Raw genomic sequence first — 13540 nt, 5'->3', positions numbered from 1 at the left:
AAAGCGCGAGTTATTCGTCTTTTTGGCTTTGAATCATATTCGAAAAACTCCAAAAAAGAGATGCCAACGGCACGCGGTGTTCCCAAGCGGTCACCCATCCAAGTACTAACCGCGCCCAATGCTGCTTAACTTCGGTGATCGGACGAGAACCGGTGCATTCAGCATGGTATGGCCGTTGCCGAAAGAATAAGACGACTGCTTCCAGAGAGCGCGAGTTATTCGTCTTTTTGGCTTTGAATCATATTCGAAAAACTCCAAAAAAGAGATGCCAACGGCACGCGGTGTTCCCAAGCGGTCACCCATCCAAGTACTAACCGCGCCCAATGCTGCTTAACTTCGGTGATCGGACGAGAACCGGTGCATTCAGCATGGTATGGCCGTTGCCGAAGGACAGTGATGACTGCGTCCCCAAAGCGCGAGTTATTCGTCTTTTTGGCTTTGAATCATATTCGAAAAACTCCAAAAAAGAGATGCCAACGGCACGCGGTGTTCCCAAGCGGTCACCCATCCAAGTACTAACCGCGCCCAATGCTGCTTAACTTCGGTGATCGGACGAGAACCGGTGCATTCAGCATGGTATGGCCGTTGCCGAAGGACAGTGATGACTGCGTCCCCAAAGCGCGAGTTATTCGTCTTTTTGGCTTTGAATCATATTCGAAAAACTCCAAAAGAGAGATGCCAACGGCACGCGGTGTTCCCAAGCGGTCACCCATCCAAGTACTAACCGCGCCCAATGCTGCTTAACTTCGGTGATCGGACGAGAACCGGTGCATTCAGCATGGTATGGCCGTTGCCGAAGGACAGTGATGACTGCGTCCCCAAAGCGCGAGTTATTCGTCTTCTTGGCTTTGAATCATATTCGAAAAACTCCAAAAAAGAGATGTCAACGGCACGCGGTGTTCCCAAGCGGTCACCCATCCAAGTACTAACCGCGCCCAATGCTGCTTAACTTCGGTGATCGGACGAGAACCGGTGCATTCAGCATGGTATGGCCGTTGCCGAAGGACAGTGATGACTGCGTCCCCAAAGCGCGAGTTATTCGTCTTCTTGGCTTTGAATCATATTCGAAAAACTCCAAAAAAGAGATGCCAACGGCACGCGGTGTTCCCAAGCGGTCACCCATCCAAGTACTAACCGCGCCCAATGCTGCCTAACTTCGGTGATCGGACGAGAACCGGTGCATTCAGCATGGTATGGCCGTTGCCGAAGGACAGTGATGACTGCGTCCCCAAAGCGCGAGTTATTCGTCTTTTTGGCTTTGAATCATATTCGAAAAACTCCAAAAAAGAGATGCCAACGGCACGCGGTGTTCCCAAGCGGTCACCCATCCAAGTACTAACCGCGCCCAATGCTGCTTAACTTCGGTGATCGGACGAGAACCGGTGCATTCAGCATGGTATGGCCGTTGCCGAAGGACAGTGATGACTGCGTCCCCAAAGCGCGAGTTATTCGTCTTTTTGGCTTTGAATCATATTCGAAAAACTCCAAAAAAGAGATGCCAACGGCACGCGGTGTTCCCAAGCGGTCACCCATCCAAGTACTAACCGCGCCCAATGCTGCTTAACTTCAGTGATCGGACGAGAACCGGTGCATTCAGCATGGTATGGCCGTTGCCGAAAGAATAAGACGACTGCTTCCAGAGAGCGCGAGTTATTCGTCTTTTTGGCTTTGAATCATATTCGAAAAACTCCAAAAAAGAGATGCCAACGGCACGCGGTGTTCCCAAGCGGTCACCCATCCAAGTACTAACCGCGCCCAATGCTGCTTAACTTCGGTGATCGGACGAGAACCGGTGCATTCAGCATGGTATGGCCGTTGCCGAAGGACAGTGATGACTGCGTCCCCAAAGCGCGAGTTATTCGTCTTTTTGGCTTTGAATCATATTCGAAAAACTCCAAAAAAGAGATGCCAACGGCACGCGGTGTTCCCAAGCGGTCACCCATCCAAGTACTAACCGCGCCCAATGCTGCTTAACTTCGGTGATCGGACGAGAACCGGTGCATTCAGCATGGTATGGCCGTTGCCGAAGGACAGTGATGACTGCGTCCCCAAAGCGCGAGTTATTCGTCTTCTTGGCTTTGAATCATATTCGAAAAACTCCAAAAAAGAGATGCCAACGGCACGCGGTGTTCCCAAGCGGTCACCCATCCAAGTACTAACCGCGCCCAATGCTGCTTAACTTCGGTGATCGGACGAGAACCGGTGCATTCAGCATGGTATGGCCGTTGCCGAAGGACAGTGATGACTGCGTCCCCAAAGCGCGAGTTATTCGTCTTTTTGGCTTTGAATCATATTCGAAAAACTCCAAAAAAGAGATGCCAACGGCACGCGGTGTTCCCAAGCGGTCACCCATCCAAGTACTAACCGCGCCCAATGCTGCTTAACTTCGGTGATCGGACGAGAACCGGTGCATTCAGCATGGTATGGCCGTTGCCGAAGGACAGTGATGACTGCGTCCCCAAAGCGCGAGTTATTCGTCTTTTTGGCTTTGAATCATATTCGAAAAACTCCAAAAAAGAGATGCCAACGGCACGCGGTGTTCCCAAGCGGTCACCCATCCAAGTACTAACCGCGCCCAATGCTGCTTAACTTCGGTGATCGGACGAGAACCGGTGCATTCAGCATGGTATGGCCGTTGCCGAAGGACAGTGATGACTGCGTCCCCAAAGCGCGAGTTATTCGTCTTTTTGGCTTTGAATCATATTCGAAAAACTCCAAAAAAGAGATGCCAACGGCACGCGGTGTTCCCAAGCGGTCACCCATCCAAGTACTAACCGCGCCCAATGCTGCTTAACTTCGGTGATCGGACGAGAACCGGTGCATTCAGCATGGTATGGCCATTGCCGAAGGACAGTGATGACTGCGTCCCCAAAGCGCGAGTTATTCGTCTTTTTGGCTTTGAATCATATTCGAAAAACTCCAAAAAAGAGATGCCAACGGCACGCGGTGTTCCCAAGCGGTCACCCATCCAAGTACTAACCGCGCCCAATGCTGCTTAACTTCGGTGATCGGACGAGAACCGGTGCATTCAGCATGGTATGGCCGTTGCCGAAGGACAGTGATGACTGCGTCCCCAAAGCGCGAGTTATTCGTCTTTTTGGCTTTGAATCATATTCGAAAAACTCCAAAAAAGAGATGCCAACGGCACGCGGTGTTCCCAAGCGGTCACCCATCCAAGTACTAACCGCGCCCAATGCTGCTTAACTTCGGTGATCGGACGAGAACCGGTGCATTCAGCATGGTATGGCCGTTGCCGAAGGACAGTGATGACTGCGTCCCCAAAGCGCGAGTTATTCGTCTTTTTGGCTTTGAATCATATTCGAAAAACTCCAAAAAAGAGATGATGCCAACGGCACGCGGTGTTCCCAAGCGGTCACCCATCCAAGTACTAACCGCGCCCAATGCTGCTTAACTTCGGTGATCGGACGCGAACCGGTGCATTCAGCATGGTATGGCCGTTGCCGAAGGACAGTGATGACTGCGTCCCCAAAGCGCGAGTTATTCGTCTTTTTGGCTTTGAATCATATTCGAAAAACTCCAAAAAAGAGATGCCAACGGCACGCGGTGTTCCCAAGCGGTCACCCATCCAAGTACTAACCGCGCCTAATGCTGCTTAACTTCGGTGATCGGACGAGAACCGGTGCATTCAGCATGGTATGGCCGTTGCCGAAAGAATAAGACGACTGCTTCCAGAGAGCGCGAGTTATTCGTCTTTTTGGCTTTGAATCATATTCGAAAAACTCCAAAAAAGAGATGCCGACGGCACGCGGTGTTCCCAAGCGGTCACCCATCCAAGTACTAACCGCGCCTAATGCTGCTTAACTTCGGTGATCGGACGAGAACCGGTGCATTCAGCATGGTATGGCCGTTGCCGAAGGACAGTGATGACTGCGTCCCCAAAGCGCGAGTTATTCGTCTTTTTGGCTTTGAATCATATTCGAAAAACTCCAAAAAAGAGATGCCGACGGCACGCGGTGTTCCCAAGCGGTCACCCATCCAAGTACTAACCGCGCCCAATGCTGCTTAACTTCGGTGATCGGACGAGAACCGGTGCATTCAGCATGGTATGGCCGTTGCCGAAAGAATAAGACGACTGCTTCCAGAGAGCGCGAGTTATTCGTCTTTTTGGCTTTGAATCATATTCGAAAAACTCCAAAAAAGAGATGCCAACGGCACGCGGTGTTCCCAAGCGGTCACCCATCCAAGTACTAACCGCGCCCAATGCTGCTTAACTTCGGTGATCGGACGAGAACCGGTGCATTCAGCATGGTATGGCCGTTGCCGAAGGACAGTGATGACTGCGTCCCCAAAGCGCGAGTTATTCGTCTTTTTGGCTTTGAATCATATTCGAAAAACTCCAAAAAAGAGATGCCAACGGCACGCGGTGTTCCCAAGCGGTCACCCATCCAAGTACTAACCGCGCCCAATGCTGCTTAACTTCGGTGATCGGACGAGAACCGGTGCATTCAGCATGGTATGGCCGTTGCCGAAGGACAGTGATGACTGCGTCCCCAAAGCGCGAGTTATTCGTCTTTTTGGCTTTGAATCATATTCGAAAAACTCCAAAAGAGAGATGCCAACGGCACGCGGTGTTCCCAAGCGGTCACCCATCCAAGTACTAACCGCGCCCAATGCTGCTTAACTTCGGTGATCGGACGAGAACCGGTGCATTCAGCATGGTATGGCCGTTGCCGAAGGACAGTGATGACTGCGTCCCCAAAGCGCGAGTTATTCGTCTTCTTGGCTTTGAATCATATTCGAAAAACTCCAAAAAAGAGATGCCAACGGCACGCGGTGTTCCCAAGCGGTCACCCATCCAAGTACTAACCGCGCCCAATGCTGCTTAACTTCGGTGATCGGACGAGAACCGGTGCATTCAGCATGGTATGGCCGTTGCCGAAAGAATAAGACGACTGCTTCCAGAGAGCGCGAGTTATTCGTCTTTTTGGCTTTGAATCATATTCGAAAAACTCCAAAAAAGAGATGCCAACGGCACGCGGTGTTCCCAAGCGGTCACCCATCCAAGTACTAACCGCGCCCAATGCTGCTTAACTTCGGTGGTCGGACGAGAACCGGTGCATTCAGCATGGTATGGCCGTTGCCGAAGGACAGTGATGACTGCGTCCCCAAAGCGCGAGTTATTCGTCTTTTTGGCTTTGAATCATATTCGAAAAACTCCAAAAAAGAGATGCCAACGGCACGCGGTGTTCCCAAGCGGTCACCCATCCAAGTACTAACCGCGCCCAATGCTGCTTAACTTCGGTGATCGGACGAGAACCGGTGCATTCAGCATGGTATGGCCGTTGCCGAAGGACAGTGATGACTGCGTCCCCAAAGCGCGAGTTATTCGTCTTTTTGGCTTTGAATCATATTCGAAAAACTCCAAAAGAGAGATGCCAACGGCACGCGGTGTTCCCAAGCGGTCACCCATCCAAGTACTAACCGCGCCCAATGCTGCTTAACTTCGGTGATCGGACGAGAACCGGTGCATTCAGCATGGTATGGCCGTTGCCGAAGGACAGTGATGACTGCGTCCCCAAAGCGCGAGTTATTCGTCTTCTTGGCTTTGAATCATATTCGAAAAACTCCAAAAAAGAGATGCCAACGGCACGCGGTGTTCCCAAGCGGTCACCCATCCAAGTACTAACCGCGCCCAATGCTGCTTAACTTCGGTGATCGGACGAGAACCGGTGCATTCAGCATGGTATGGCCGTTGCCGAAGGACAGTGATGACTGCGTCCCCAAAGCGCGAGTTATTCGTCTTCTTGGCTTTGAATCATATTCGAAAAACTCCAAAAAAGAGATGCCAACGGCACGCGGTGTTCCCAAGCGGTCACCCATCCAAGTACTAACCGCGCCCAATGCTGCTTAACTTCAGTGATCGGACGAGAACCGGTGCATTCAGCATGGTATGGCCGTTGCCGAAGGACAGTGATGACTGCGTCCCCAAAGCGCGAGTTATTCGTCTTTTTGGCTTTGAATCATATTCGAAAAACTCCAAAAAAGAGATGCCAACGGCACGCGGTGTTCCCAAGCGGTCACCCATCCAAGTACTAACCGCGCCCAATGCTGCTTAACTTCGGTGATCGGACGAGAACCGGTGCATTCAGCATGGTATGGCCGTTGCCGAAGGACAGTGATGACTGCGTCCCCAAAGCGCGAGTTATTCGTCTTTTTGGCTTTGAATCATATTCGAAAAACTCCAAAAAAGAGATGCCAACGGCACGCGGTGTTCCCAAGCGGTCACCCATCCAAGTACTAACCGCGCCCAATGCTGCTTAACTTCAGTGATCGGACGAGAACCGGTGCATTCAGCATGGTATGGCCGTTGCCGAAGGACAGTGATGACTGCGTCCCCAAAGCGCGAGTTATTCGTCTTTTTGGCTTTGAATCATATTCGAAAAACTCCAAAAAAGAGATGCCAACGGCACGCGGTGTTCCCAAGCGGTCACCCATCCAAGTACTAACCGCGCCCAATGCTGCTTAACTTCAGTGATCGGACGAGAACCGGTGCATTCAGCATGGTATGGCCGTTGCCGAAGGACAGTGATGACTGCGTCCCCAAAGCGCGAGTTATTCGTCTTTTTGGCTTTGAATCATATTCGAAAAACTCCAAAAAAGAGATGCCAACGGCACGCGGTGTTCCCAAGCGGTCACCCATCCAAGTACTAACCGCGCCCAATGCTGCTTAACTTCGGTGATCGGACGAGAACCGGTGCATTCAGCATGGTATGGCCGTTGCCGAAGGACAGTGATGACTGCGTCCCCAAAGCGCGAGTTATTCGTCTTTTTGGCTTTGAATCATATTCGAAAAACTCCAAAAAAGAGATGCCAACGGCACGCGGTGTTCCCAAGCGGTCACCCATCCAAGTACTAACCGCGCCCAATGCTGCTTAACTTCGGTGATCGGACGAGAACCGGTGCATTCAGCATGGTATGGCCGTTGCCGAAAGAATAAGACGACTGCTTCCAGAGAGCGCGAGTTATTCGTCTTTTTGGCTTTGAATCATATTCGAAAAACTCCAAAAAAGAGATGCCAACGGCACGCGGTGTTCCCAAGCGGTCACCCATCCAAGTACTAACCGCGCCCAATGCTGCTTAACTTCGGTGATCGGACGAGAACCGGTGCATTCAGCATGGTATGGCCGTTGCCGAAGGACAGTGATGACTGCGTCCCCAAAGCGCGAGTTATTCGTCTTTTTGGCTTTGAATCATATTCGAAAAACTCCAAAAAAGAGATGCCAACGGCACGCGGTGTTCCCAAGCGGTCACCCATCCAAGTACTAACCGCGCCCAATGCTGCTTAACTTCGGTGATCGGACGAGAACCGGTGCATTCAGCATGGTATGGCCGTTGCCGAAGGACAGTGATGACTGCGTCCCCAAAGCGCGAGTTATTCGTCTTTTTGGCTTTGAATCATATTCGAAAAACTCCAAAAGAGAGATGCCAACGGCACGCGGTGTTCCCAAGCGGTCACCCATCCAAGTACTAACCGCGCCCAATGCTGCTTAACTTCGGTGATCGGACGAGAACCGGTGCATTCAGCATGGTATGGCCGTTGCCGAAGGACAGTGATGACTGCGTCCCCAAAGCGCGAGTTATTCGTCTTCTTGGCTTTGAATCATATTCGAAAAACTCCAAAAAAGAGATGTCAACGGCACGCGGTGTTCCCAAGCGGTCACCCATCCAAGTACTAACCGCGCCCAATGCTGCTTAACTTCGGTGATCGGACGAGAACCGGTGCATTCAGCATGGTATGGCCGTTGCCGAAGGACAGTGATGACTGCGTCCCCAAAGCGCGAGTTATTCGTCTTCTTGGCTTTGAATCATATTCGAAAAACTCCAAAAAAGAGATGCCAACGGCACGCGGTGTTCCCAAGCGGTCACCCATCCAAGTACTAACCGCGCCCAATGCTGCTTAACTTCGGTGATCGGACGAGAACCGGTGCATTCAGCATGGTATGGCCGTTGCCGAAGGACAGTGATGACTGCGTCCCCAAAGCGCGAGTTATTCGTCTTTTTGGCTTTGAATCATATTCGAAAAACTCCAAAAAAGAGATGCCAACGGCACGCGGTGTTCCCAAGCGGTCACCCATCCAAGTACTAACCGCGCCCAATGCTGCTTAACTTCAGTGATCGGACGAGAACCGGTGCATTCAGCATGGTATGGCCGTTGCCGAAGGACAGTGATGACTGCGTCCCCAAAGCGCGAGTTATTCGTCTTTTTGGCTTTGAATCATATTCGAAAAACTCCAAAAAAGAGATGCCAACGGCACGCGGTGTTCCCAAACGGTCACCCATCCAAGTACTAACCGCGCCCAATGCTGCTTAACTTCAGTGATCGGACGAGAACCGGTGCATTCAGCATGGTATGGCCGTTGCCGAAGGACAGTGATGACTGCGTCCCCAAAGCGCGAGTTATTCGTCTTTTTGGCTTTGAATCATATTCGAAAAACTCCAAAAAAGAGATGCCAACGGCACGCGGTGTTCCCAAGCGGTCACCCATCCAAGTACTAACCGCGCCCAATGCTGCTTAACTTCGGTGATCGGACGAGAACCGGTGCATTCAGCATGGTATGGCCGTTGCCGAAGGACAGTGATGACTGCGTCCCCAAAGCGCGAGTTATTCGTCTTTTTGGCTTTGAATCATATTCGAAAAACTCCAAAAAAGAGATGCCAACGGCACGCGGTGTTCCCAAACGGTCACCCATCCAAGTACTAACCGCGCCCAATGCTGCTTAACTTCGGTGATCGGACGAGAACCGGTGCATTCAGCATGGTATGGCCGTTGCCGAAAGAATAAGACGACTGCTTCCAGAGAGCGCGAGTTATTCGTCTTTTTGGCTTTGAATCATATTCGAAAAACTCCAAAAAAGAGATGCCAACGGCACGCGGTGTTCCCAAGCGGTCACCCATCCAAGTACTAACCGCGCCCAATGCTGCTTAACTTCGGTGATCGGACGAGAACCGGTGCATTCAGCATGGTATGGCCGTTGCCGAAGGACAGTGATGACTGCGTCCCCAAAGCGCGAGTTATTCGTCTTTTTGGCTTTGAATCATATTCGAAAAACTCCAAAAAAGAGATGCCAACGGCACGCGGTGTTCCCAAGCGGTCACCCATCCAAGTACTAACCGCGCCCAATGCTGCTTAACTTCGGTGATCGGACGAGAACCGGTGCATTCAGCATGGTATGGCCGTTGCCGAAGGACAGTGATGACTGCGTCCCCAAAGCGCGAGTTATTCGTCTTTTTGGCTTTGAATCATATTCGAAAAACTCCAAAAGAGAGATGCCAACGGCACGCGGTGTTCCCAAGCGGTCACCCATCCAAGTACTAACCGCGCCCAATGCTGCTTAACTTCGGTGATCGGACGAGAACCGGTGCATTCAGCATGGTATGGCCGTTGCCGAAGGACAGTGATGACTGCGTCCCCAAAGCGCGAGTTATTCGTCTTCTTGGCTTTGAATCATATTCGAAAAACTCCAAAAAAGAGATGCCAACGGCACGAGGTGTTCCCAAGCGGTCACCCATCCAAGTACTAACCGCGCCCAATGCTGCTTAACTTCGGTGATCGGACGAGAACCGGTGCATTCAGCATGGTATGGCCGTTGCCGAAGGACAGTGATGACTGCGTCCCCAAAGCGCGAGTTATTCGTCTTCTTGGCTTTGAATCATATTCGAAAAACTCCAAAAAAGAGATGCCAACGGCACGCGGTGTTCCCAAGCGGTCACCCATCCAAGTACTAACCGCGCCCAATGCTGCTTAACTTCGGTGATCGGACGAGAACCGGTGCATTCAGCATGGTATGGCCGTTGCCGAAGGACAGTGATGACTGCGTCCCCAAAGCGCGAGTTATTCGTCTTTTTGGCTTTGAATCATATTCGAAAAACTCCAAAAAAGAGATGCCAACGGCACGCGGTGTTCCCAAGCGGTCACCCATCCAAGTACTAACCGCGCCCAATGCTGCCTAACTTCGGTGATCGGACGAGAACCGGTGCATTCAGCATGGTATGGCCGTTGCCGAAGGACAGTGATGACTGCGTCCCCAAAGCGCGAGTTATTCGTCTTTTTGGCTTTGAATCATATTCGAAAAACTCCAAAAGAGAGATGCCAACGGCACGCGGTGTTCCCAAGCGGTCACCCATCCAAGTACTAACCGCGCCCAATGCTGCTTAACTTCGGTGATCGGACGAGAACCGGTGCATTCAGCATGGTATGGCCGTTGCCGAAGGACAGTGATGACTGCGTCCCCAAAGCGCGAGTTATTCGTCTTTTTGGCTTTGAATCATATTCGAAAAACTCCAAAAAAGAGATGCCAACGGCACGCGGTGTTCCCAAGCGGTCACCCATCCAAGTACTAACCGCGCCCAATGCTGCTTAACTTCGGTGATCGGACGAGAACCGGTGCATTCAGCATGGTATGGCCGTTGCCGAAGGACAGTGATGACTGCGTCCCCAAAGCGCGAGTTATTCGTCTTTTTGGCTTTGAATCATATTCGAAAAACTCCAAAAAAGAGATGATGCCAACGGCACGCGGTGTTCCCAAGCGGTCACCCATCCAAGTACTAACCGCGCCCAATGCTGCTTAACTTCGGTGATCGGACGAGAACCGGTGCATTCAGCATGGTATGGCCGTTGCCGAAGGACAGTGATGACTGCGTCCCCAAAGCGCGAGTTATTCGTCTTTTTGGCTTTGAATCATATTCGAAAAACTCCAAAAAAGAGATGCCAACGGCACGCGGTGTTCCCAAGCGGTCACCCATCCAAGTACTAACCGCGCCCAATGCTGCTTAACTTCGGTGATCGGACGAGAACCGGTGCATTCAGCATGGTATGGCCGTTGCCGAAGGACAGTGATGACTGCGTCCCCAAAGCGCGAGTTATTCGTCTTTTTGGCTTTGAATCATATTCGAAAAACTCCAAAAAAGAGATGCCAACGGCACGCGGTGTTCCCAAGCGGTCACCCATCCAAGTACTAACCGCGCCCAATGCTGCTTAACTTCGGTGATCGGACGAGAACCGGTGCATTCAGCATGGTATGGCCATTGCCGAAGGACAGTGATGACTGCGTCCCCAAAGCGCGAGTTATTCGTCTTTTTGGCTTTGAATCATATTCGAAAAACTCCAAAAAAGAGATGATGCCAACGGCACGCGGTGTTCCCAAGCGGTCACCCATCCAAGTACTAACCGCGCCCAATGCTGCTTAACTTCGGTGATCGGACGAGAACCGGTGCATTCAGCATGGTATGGCCGTTGCCGAAGGACAGTGATGACTGCGTCCCCAAAGCGCGAGTTATTCGTCTTTTTGGCTTTGAATCATATTCGAAAAACTCCAAAAAAGAGATGCCAACGGCACGCGGTGTTCCCAAGCGGTCACCCATCCAAGTACTAACCGCGCCCAATGCTGCTTAACTTCGGTGATCGGACGAGAACCGGTGCATTCAGCATGGTATGGCCGTTGCCGAAGGACAGTGATGACTGCGTCCCCAAAGCGCGAGTTATTCGTCTTTTTGGCTTTGAATCATATTCGAAAAACTCCAAAAAAGAGATGCCAACGGCACGCGGTGTTCCCAAGCGGTCACCCATCCAAGTACTAACCGCGCCCAATGCTGCTCAACTTCGGTGATCGGACGAGAACCGGTGCATTCAGCATGGTATGGCCGTTGCCGAAAGAATAAGACGACTGCTTCCAGAGAGCGCGAGTTATTCGTCTTTTTGGCTTTGAATCATATTCGAAAAACTCCAAAAAAGAGATGCCAACGGCACGCGGTGTTCCCAAGCGGTCACCCATCCAAGTACTAACCGCGCCCAATGCTGCTTATCTTCGGTGATCGGACGAGAACCGGTGCATTCAGCATGGTATGGCCGTTGCCGAAAGAATAAGACGACTGCTTCCAGAGAGCGCGAGTTATTCGTCTTTTTGGCTTTGAATCATATTCGAAAAACTCCAAAAAAGAGATGCCAACGGCACGCGGTGTTCCCAAGCGGTCACCCATCCAAGTACTAACCGCGCCCAATGCTGCTTAACTTCGGTGATCGGACGAGAACCGGTGCATTCAGCATGGTATGGCCGTTGCCGAAGGACAGTGATGACTGCGTCCCCAAAGCGCGAGTTATTCGTCTTTTTGGCTTTGAATCATATTCGAAAAACTCCAAAAAAGAGATGCCAACGGCACGCGGTGTTCCCAAGCGGTCACCCATCCAAGTACTAACCGCGCCCAATGCTGCTTAACTTCGGTGATCGGACGAGAACCGGTGCATTCAGCATGGTATGGCCGTTGCCGAAGGACAGTGATGACTGCGTCCACATACGGCGAGTAGTTTGTCTGCCCATAATTAGTTCTGAATCTTATCCGAATCTTGCAAAAGAGACGCCATCGACACCCAGTATTCGTCAACGGCTACACATTCGACAATCGAAGCCATGATTGTCGCACTGTCAGTACTGCAAGCAAGTGTTGATTGAATCGCTTGATACCTCGTTTACAGCGCATCAAATTCTCCAATTCCAATAGTGTTCTGTCCCCGTAAATCTCACTGTCGAAAGTAGCGCTGTCCTCATAACTTCACTCCCATCCCGATTAATTATTTAGTTCTTAGTTCCTAAATGTCCTAGCAGATAATTCACGATTTCGTATAGCTCTGAAGATTTCACTATTAGTTTCGAGCAGTTCTTCAAGCAATAAATCTTTGAACTAGCTGAGAATCATTTGCTAAAAATTCGCCCTTTAATCAAATCGATTTGATTGGCCACGTTTCACGATATGGCTGTATTGATCAAGTGTAGAAAGTTAAAAACAGGAAGACTCGCGTGTATTTACGCTAGCCCGTAAATAATCTTCAACTCTTGTGCGACTTAAGAATAAACATCAGTCAAAATTAAACTATACAAATATAAAATTTTCGAAGTTATATCTCACTTGCGTTGCATAGGAAATCATTTTCCAGCCCGACATTTGAGAGATGCTCGAAAAAATTTCTTGCACATACCGTGCTCTTGTTGATCGCGGCAATAATGTATTCGAATTGAAAACACAGTAAATTTCTTTCTTTCTCAGATTTCAAATTGTTTCTCAAATTTTAAAACAACCTGATTCTCCTCTTTCATTCAATATCCAATCTTTGTCGTAAAGTAAAGCGGCGCGTGAAGTTCAAACCCCTCAGTCTGAAGATTTATTACTACAAAGAAATAAATGATAGAGCGGAATTCCAGAACAGTTTCAAAAGCTTGAGTATTCTGCGACTGATGACTCATTTTCCAATTCCGAATGAACAATACGACAGTCATGAACACCGGATGGTTGAAAAACGTTGTTCTTTTGGAGTTAACCGCAGTAGGTTAACTTCGAAGCGTCACCACTCGTTAGAAAAGCATTCGAAAATTACGACAAAAACTCGAAGATGTTCCTGAAAGATTTCTCAGAAAGATCACGTTGGAAAATTCCGAAAATGTTGATAAACATGGCACCCACCTGGGCACCTGGCACCGAAGTACAAAGAGATGATCTTGGGACACTTTCTAATGCCACAAACGAAAAA

At 50.3% G+C, this 13540-nt stretch overlaps 60 non-coding genes across 60 annotated transcripts; all 60 read right to left on the bottom strand.

Moving 5' to 3' along the window:
• Positions 1–61: 61 nt before the first annotated feature.
• Positions 62–180, bottom strand: LOC125501273. Its single transcript, XR_007278806.1, has one exon. It is a non-coding gene; the product is annotated as a 5S ribosomal RNA (ribosomal RNA).
• Positions 181–266: 86 nt separating this feature from the next.
• On the bottom strand, positions 267–385 carry LOC125501272. Its single transcript, XR_007278805.1, has one exon. It is a non-coding gene; the product is annotated as a 5S ribosomal RNA (ribosomal RNA).
• Positions 386–471: 86 nt separating this feature from the next.
• On the bottom strand, positions 472–590 carry LOC125501271. The gene has a single exon (XR_007278804.1). It is a non-coding gene; the product is annotated as a 5S ribosomal RNA (ribosomal RNA).
• An 86-nt stretch (positions 591–676) lies between these two features.
• LOC125501270 lies at positions 677–795 on the bottom strand. Its single transcript, XR_007278803.1, has one exon. It is a non-coding gene; the product is annotated as a 5S ribosomal RNA (ribosomal RNA).
• Positions 796–881: 86 nt separating this feature from the next.
• On the bottom strand, positions 882–1000 carry LOC125501250. The gene has a single exon (XR_007278783.1). It is a non-coding gene; the product is annotated as a 5S ribosomal RNA (ribosomal RNA).
• Positions 1001–1086: 86 nt separating this feature from the next.
• On the bottom strand, positions 1087–1205 carry LOC125501231. Its single transcript, XR_007278763.1, has one exon. It is a non-coding gene; the product is annotated as a 5S ribosomal RNA (ribosomal RNA).
• Positions 1206–1291: 86 nt separating this feature from the next.
• Positions 1292–1410, bottom strand: LOC125501269. The gene has a single exon (XR_007278802.1). It is a non-coding gene; the product is annotated as a 5S ribosomal RNA (ribosomal RNA).
• Positions 1411–1496: 86 nt separating this feature from the next.
• LOC125501219 lies at positions 1497–1615 on the bottom strand. Its single transcript, XR_007278751.1, has one exon. It is a non-coding gene; the product is annotated as a 5S ribosomal RNA (ribosomal RNA).
• An 86-nt stretch (positions 1616–1701) lies between these two features.
• Positions 1702–1820, bottom strand: LOC125501268. Its single transcript, XR_007278801.1, has one exon. It is a non-coding gene; the product is annotated as a 5S ribosomal RNA (ribosomal RNA).
• An 86-nt stretch (positions 1821–1906) lies between these two features.
• On the bottom strand, positions 1907–2025 carry LOC125501267. The gene has a single exon (XR_007278800.1). It is a non-coding gene; the product is annotated as a 5S ribosomal RNA (ribosomal RNA).
• Positions 2026–2111: 86 nt separating this feature from the next.
• On the bottom strand, positions 2112–2230 carry LOC125501266. The gene has a single exon (XR_007278799.1). It is a non-coding gene; the product is annotated as a 5S ribosomal RNA (ribosomal RNA).
• Positions 2231–2316: 86 nt separating this feature from the next.
• LOC125501265 lies at positions 2317–2435 on the bottom strand. The gene has a single exon (XR_007278798.1). It is a non-coding gene; the product is annotated as a 5S ribosomal RNA (ribosomal RNA).
• An 86-nt stretch (positions 2436–2521) lies between these two features.
• LOC125501264 lies at positions 2522–2640 on the bottom strand. Its single transcript, XR_007278797.1, has one exon. It is a non-coding gene; the product is annotated as a 5S ribosomal RNA (ribosomal RNA).
• Positions 2641–2726: 86 nt separating this feature from the next.
• Positions 2727–2845, bottom strand: LOC125501210. The gene has a single exon (XR_007278742.1). It is a non-coding gene; the product is annotated as a 5S ribosomal RNA (ribosomal RNA).
• An 86-nt stretch (positions 2846–2931) lies between these two features.
• On the bottom strand, positions 2932–3050 carry LOC125501263. The gene has a single exon (XR_007278796.1). It is a non-coding gene; the product is annotated as a 5S ribosomal RNA (ribosomal RNA).
• Positions 3051–3136: 86 nt separating this feature from the next.
• Positions 3137–3255, bottom strand: LOC125501262. The gene has a single exon (XR_007278795.1). It is a non-coding gene; the product is annotated as a 5S ribosomal RNA (ribosomal RNA).
• An 89-nt stretch (positions 3256–3344) lies between these two features.
• On the bottom strand, positions 3345–3463 carry LOC125501212. The gene has a single exon (XR_007278744.1). It is a non-coding gene; the product is annotated as a 5S ribosomal RNA (ribosomal RNA).
• An 86-nt stretch (positions 3464–3549) lies between these two features.
• On the bottom strand, positions 3550–3668 carry LOC125501226. Its single transcript, XR_007278758.1, has one exon. It is a non-coding gene; the product is annotated as a 5S ribosomal RNA (ribosomal RNA).
• An 86-nt stretch (positions 3669–3754) lies between these two features.
• On the bottom strand, positions 3755–3873 carry LOC125501232. The gene has a single exon (XR_007278765.1). It is a non-coding gene; the product is annotated as a 5S ribosomal RNA (ribosomal RNA).
• An 86-nt stretch (positions 3874–3959) lies between these two features.
• On the bottom strand, positions 3960–4078 carry LOC125501223. Its single transcript, XR_007278755.1, has one exon. It is a non-coding gene; the product is annotated as a 5S ribosomal RNA (ribosomal RNA).
• Positions 4079–4164: 86 nt separating this feature from the next.
• Positions 4165–4283, bottom strand: LOC125501260. The gene has a single exon (XR_007278793.1). It is a non-coding gene; the product is annotated as a 5S ribosomal RNA (ribosomal RNA).
• An 86-nt stretch (positions 4284–4369) lies between these two features.
• On the bottom strand, positions 4370–4488 carry LOC125501259. The gene has a single exon (XR_007278792.1). It is a non-coding gene; the product is annotated as a 5S ribosomal RNA (ribosomal RNA).
• Positions 4489–4574: 86 nt separating this feature from the next.
• On the bottom strand, positions 4575–4693 carry LOC125501258. Its single transcript, XR_007278791.1, has one exon. It is a non-coding gene; the product is annotated as a 5S ribosomal RNA (ribosomal RNA).
• An 86-nt stretch (positions 4694–4779) lies between these two features.
• On the bottom strand, positions 4780–4898 carry LOC125501257. The gene has a single exon (XR_007278790.1). It is a non-coding gene; the product is annotated as a 5S ribosomal RNA (ribosomal RNA).
• An 86-nt stretch (positions 4899–4984) lies between these two features.
• Positions 4985–5103, bottom strand: LOC125501204. The gene has a single exon (XR_007278736.1). It is a non-coding gene; the product is annotated as a 5S ribosomal RNA (ribosomal RNA).
• An 86-nt stretch (positions 5104–5189) lies between these two features.
• On the bottom strand, positions 5190–5308 carry LOC125501256. Its single transcript, XR_007278789.1, has one exon. It is a non-coding gene; the product is annotated as a 5S ribosomal RNA (ribosomal RNA).
• Positions 5309–5394: 86 nt separating this feature from the next.
• Positions 5395–5513, bottom strand: LOC125501255. The gene has a single exon (XR_007278788.1). It is a non-coding gene; the product is annotated as a 5S ribosomal RNA (ribosomal RNA).
• An 86-nt stretch (positions 5514–5599) lies between these two features.
• On the bottom strand, positions 5600–5718 carry LOC125501254. The gene has a single exon (XR_007278787.1). It is a non-coding gene; the product is annotated as a 5S ribosomal RNA (ribosomal RNA).
• Positions 5719–5804: 86 nt separating this feature from the next.
• On the bottom strand, positions 5805–5923 carry LOC125501217. Its single transcript, XR_007278749.1, has one exon. It is a non-coding gene; the product is annotated as a 5S ribosomal RNA (ribosomal RNA).
• An 86-nt stretch (positions 5924–6009) lies between these two features.
• LOC125501253 lies at positions 6010–6128 on the bottom strand. Its single transcript, XR_007278786.1, has one exon. It is a non-coding gene; the product is annotated as a 5S ribosomal RNA (ribosomal RNA).
• An 86-nt stretch (positions 6129–6214) lies between these two features.
• LOC125501216 lies at positions 6215–6333 on the bottom strand. The gene has a single exon (XR_007278748.1). It is a non-coding gene; the product is annotated as a 5S ribosomal RNA (ribosomal RNA).
• An 86-nt stretch (positions 6334–6419) lies between these two features.
• Positions 6420–6538, bottom strand: LOC125501215. Its single transcript, XR_007278747.1, has one exon. It is a non-coding gene; the product is annotated as a 5S ribosomal RNA (ribosomal RNA).
• Positions 6539–6624: 86 nt separating this feature from the next.
• On the bottom strand, positions 6625–6743 carry LOC125501252. Its single transcript, XR_007278785.1, has one exon. It is a non-coding gene; the product is annotated as a 5S ribosomal RNA (ribosomal RNA).
• An 86-nt stretch (positions 6744–6829) lies between these two features.
• LOC125501251 lies at positions 6830–6948 on the bottom strand. The gene has a single exon (XR_007278784.1). It is a non-coding gene; the product is annotated as a 5S ribosomal RNA (ribosomal RNA).
• Positions 6949–7034: 86 nt separating this feature from the next.
• LOC125501249 lies at positions 7035–7153 on the bottom strand. Its single transcript, XR_007278782.1, has one exon. It is a non-coding gene; the product is annotated as a 5S ribosomal RNA (ribosomal RNA).
• Positions 7154–7239: 86 nt separating this feature from the next.
• LOC125501248 lies at positions 7240–7358 on the bottom strand. The gene has a single exon (XR_007278781.1). It is a non-coding gene; the product is annotated as a 5S ribosomal RNA (ribosomal RNA).
• An 86-nt stretch (positions 7359–7444) lies between these two features.
• On the bottom strand, positions 7445–7563 carry LOC125501247. The gene has a single exon (XR_007278780.1). It is a non-coding gene; the product is annotated as a 5S ribosomal RNA (ribosomal RNA).
• Positions 7564–7649: 86 nt separating this feature from the next.
• On the bottom strand, positions 7650–7768 carry LOC125501239. Its single transcript, XR_007278772.1, has one exon. It is a non-coding gene; the product is annotated as a 5S ribosomal RNA (ribosomal RNA).
• An 86-nt stretch (positions 7769–7854) lies between these two features.
• On the bottom strand, positions 7855–7973 carry LOC125501246. Its single transcript, XR_007278779.1, has one exon. It is a non-coding gene; the product is annotated as a 5S ribosomal RNA (ribosomal RNA).
• Positions 7974–8059: 86 nt separating this feature from the next.
• Positions 8060–8178, bottom strand: LOC125501214. The gene has a single exon (XR_007278746.1). It is a non-coding gene; the product is annotated as a 5S ribosomal RNA (ribosomal RNA).
• Positions 8179–8264: 86 nt separating this feature from the next.
• Positions 8265–8383, bottom strand: LOC125501225. Its single transcript, XR_007278757.1, has one exon. It is a non-coding gene; the product is annotated as a 5S ribosomal RNA (ribosomal RNA).
• Positions 8384–8469: 86 nt separating this feature from the next.
• LOC125501245 lies at positions 8470–8588 on the bottom strand. The gene has a single exon (XR_007278778.1). It is a non-coding gene; the product is annotated as a 5S ribosomal RNA (ribosomal RNA).
• An 86-nt stretch (positions 8589–8674) lies between these two features.
• Positions 8675–8793, bottom strand: LOC125501203. The gene has a single exon (XR_007278735.1). It is a non-coding gene; the product is annotated as a 5S ribosomal RNA (ribosomal RNA).
• An 86-nt stretch (positions 8794–8879) lies between these two features.
• LOC125501244 lies at positions 8880–8998 on the bottom strand. The gene has a single exon (XR_007278777.1). It is a non-coding gene; the product is annotated as a 5S ribosomal RNA (ribosomal RNA).
• Positions 8999–9084: 86 nt separating this feature from the next.
• LOC125501243 lies at positions 9085–9203 on the bottom strand. Its single transcript, XR_007278776.1, has one exon. It is a non-coding gene; the product is annotated as a 5S ribosomal RNA (ribosomal RNA).
• An 86-nt stretch (positions 9204–9289) lies between these two features.
• On the bottom strand, positions 9290–9408 carry LOC125501242. The gene has a single exon (XR_007278775.1). It is a non-coding gene; the product is annotated as a 5S ribosomal RNA (ribosomal RNA).
• An 86-nt stretch (positions 9409–9494) lies between these two features.
• LOC125501172 lies at positions 9495–9613 on the bottom strand. Its single transcript, XR_007278703.1, has one exon. It is a non-coding gene; the product is annotated as a 5S ribosomal RNA (ribosomal RNA).
• Positions 9614–9699: 86 nt separating this feature from the next.
• On the bottom strand, positions 9700–9818 carry LOC125501241. Its single transcript, XR_007278774.1, has one exon. It is a non-coding gene; the product is annotated as a 5S ribosomal RNA (ribosomal RNA).
• Positions 9819–9904: 86 nt separating this feature from the next.
• On the bottom strand, positions 9905–10023 carry LOC125501230. The gene has a single exon (XR_007278762.1). It is a non-coding gene; the product is annotated as a 5S ribosomal RNA (ribosomal RNA).
• Positions 10024–10109: 86 nt separating this feature from the next.
• On the bottom strand, positions 10110–10228 carry LOC125501240. The gene has a single exon (XR_007278773.1). It is a non-coding gene; the product is annotated as a 5S ribosomal RNA (ribosomal RNA).
• An 86-nt stretch (positions 10229–10314) lies between these two features.
• LOC125501238 lies at positions 10315–10433 on the bottom strand. The gene has a single exon (XR_007278771.1). It is a non-coding gene; the product is annotated as a 5S ribosomal RNA (ribosomal RNA).
• An 89-nt stretch (positions 10434–10522) lies between these two features.
• Positions 10523–10641, bottom strand: LOC125501237. The gene has a single exon (XR_007278770.1). It is a non-coding gene; the product is annotated as a 5S ribosomal RNA (ribosomal RNA).
• Positions 10642–10727: 86 nt separating this feature from the next.
• LOC125501236 lies at positions 10728–10846 on the bottom strand. The gene has a single exon (XR_007278769.1). It is a non-coding gene; the product is annotated as a 5S ribosomal RNA (ribosomal RNA).
• Positions 10847–10932: 86 nt separating this feature from the next.
• LOC125501209 lies at positions 10933–11051 on the bottom strand. Its single transcript, XR_007278741.1, has one exon. It is a non-coding gene; the product is annotated as a 5S ribosomal RNA (ribosomal RNA).
• Positions 11052–11140: 89 nt separating this feature from the next.
• LOC125501235 lies at positions 11141–11259 on the bottom strand. Its single transcript, XR_007278768.1, has one exon. It is a non-coding gene; the product is annotated as a 5S ribosomal RNA (ribosomal RNA).
• Positions 11260–11345: 86 nt separating this feature from the next.
• LOC125501229 lies at positions 11346–11464 on the bottom strand. Its single transcript, XR_007278761.1, has one exon. It is a non-coding gene; the product is annotated as a 5S ribosomal RNA (ribosomal RNA).
• Positions 11465–11550: 86 nt separating this feature from the next.
• LOC125501228 lies at positions 11551–11669 on the bottom strand. Its single transcript, XR_007278760.1, has one exon. It is a non-coding gene; the product is annotated as a 5S ribosomal RNA (ribosomal RNA).
• Positions 11670–11755: 86 nt separating this feature from the next.
• On the bottom strand, positions 11756–11874 carry LOC125501224. Its single transcript, XR_007278756.1, has one exon. It is a non-coding gene; the product is annotated as a 5S ribosomal RNA (ribosomal RNA).
• Positions 11875–11960: 86 nt separating this feature from the next.
• On the bottom strand, positions 11961–12079 carry LOC125501218. Its single transcript, XR_007278750.1, has one exon. It is a non-coding gene; the product is annotated as a 5S ribosomal RNA (ribosomal RNA).
• Positions 12080–12165: 86 nt separating this feature from the next.
• Positions 12166–12284, bottom strand: LOC125501207. The gene has a single exon (XR_007278739.1). It is a non-coding gene; the product is annotated as a 5S ribosomal RNA (ribosomal RNA).
• Between the last annotated feature and the right edge of the window lie 1256 nt (positions 12285–13540).

Source organism: Athalia rosae, chromosome 5 (genome assembly GCF_917208135.1).
Source record: "Athalia rosae chromosome 5, iyAthRosa1.1, whole genome shotgun sequence".
NCBI classification, from domain to species: domain Eukaryota; kingdom Metazoa; phylum Arthropoda; class Insecta; order Hymenoptera; family Athaliidae; genus Athalia; species Athalia rosae.
The sequence above is the reverse complement of the archived record's forward strand: the minus strand, read 5'-3'. Positions and strand labels throughout refer to the sequence as shown.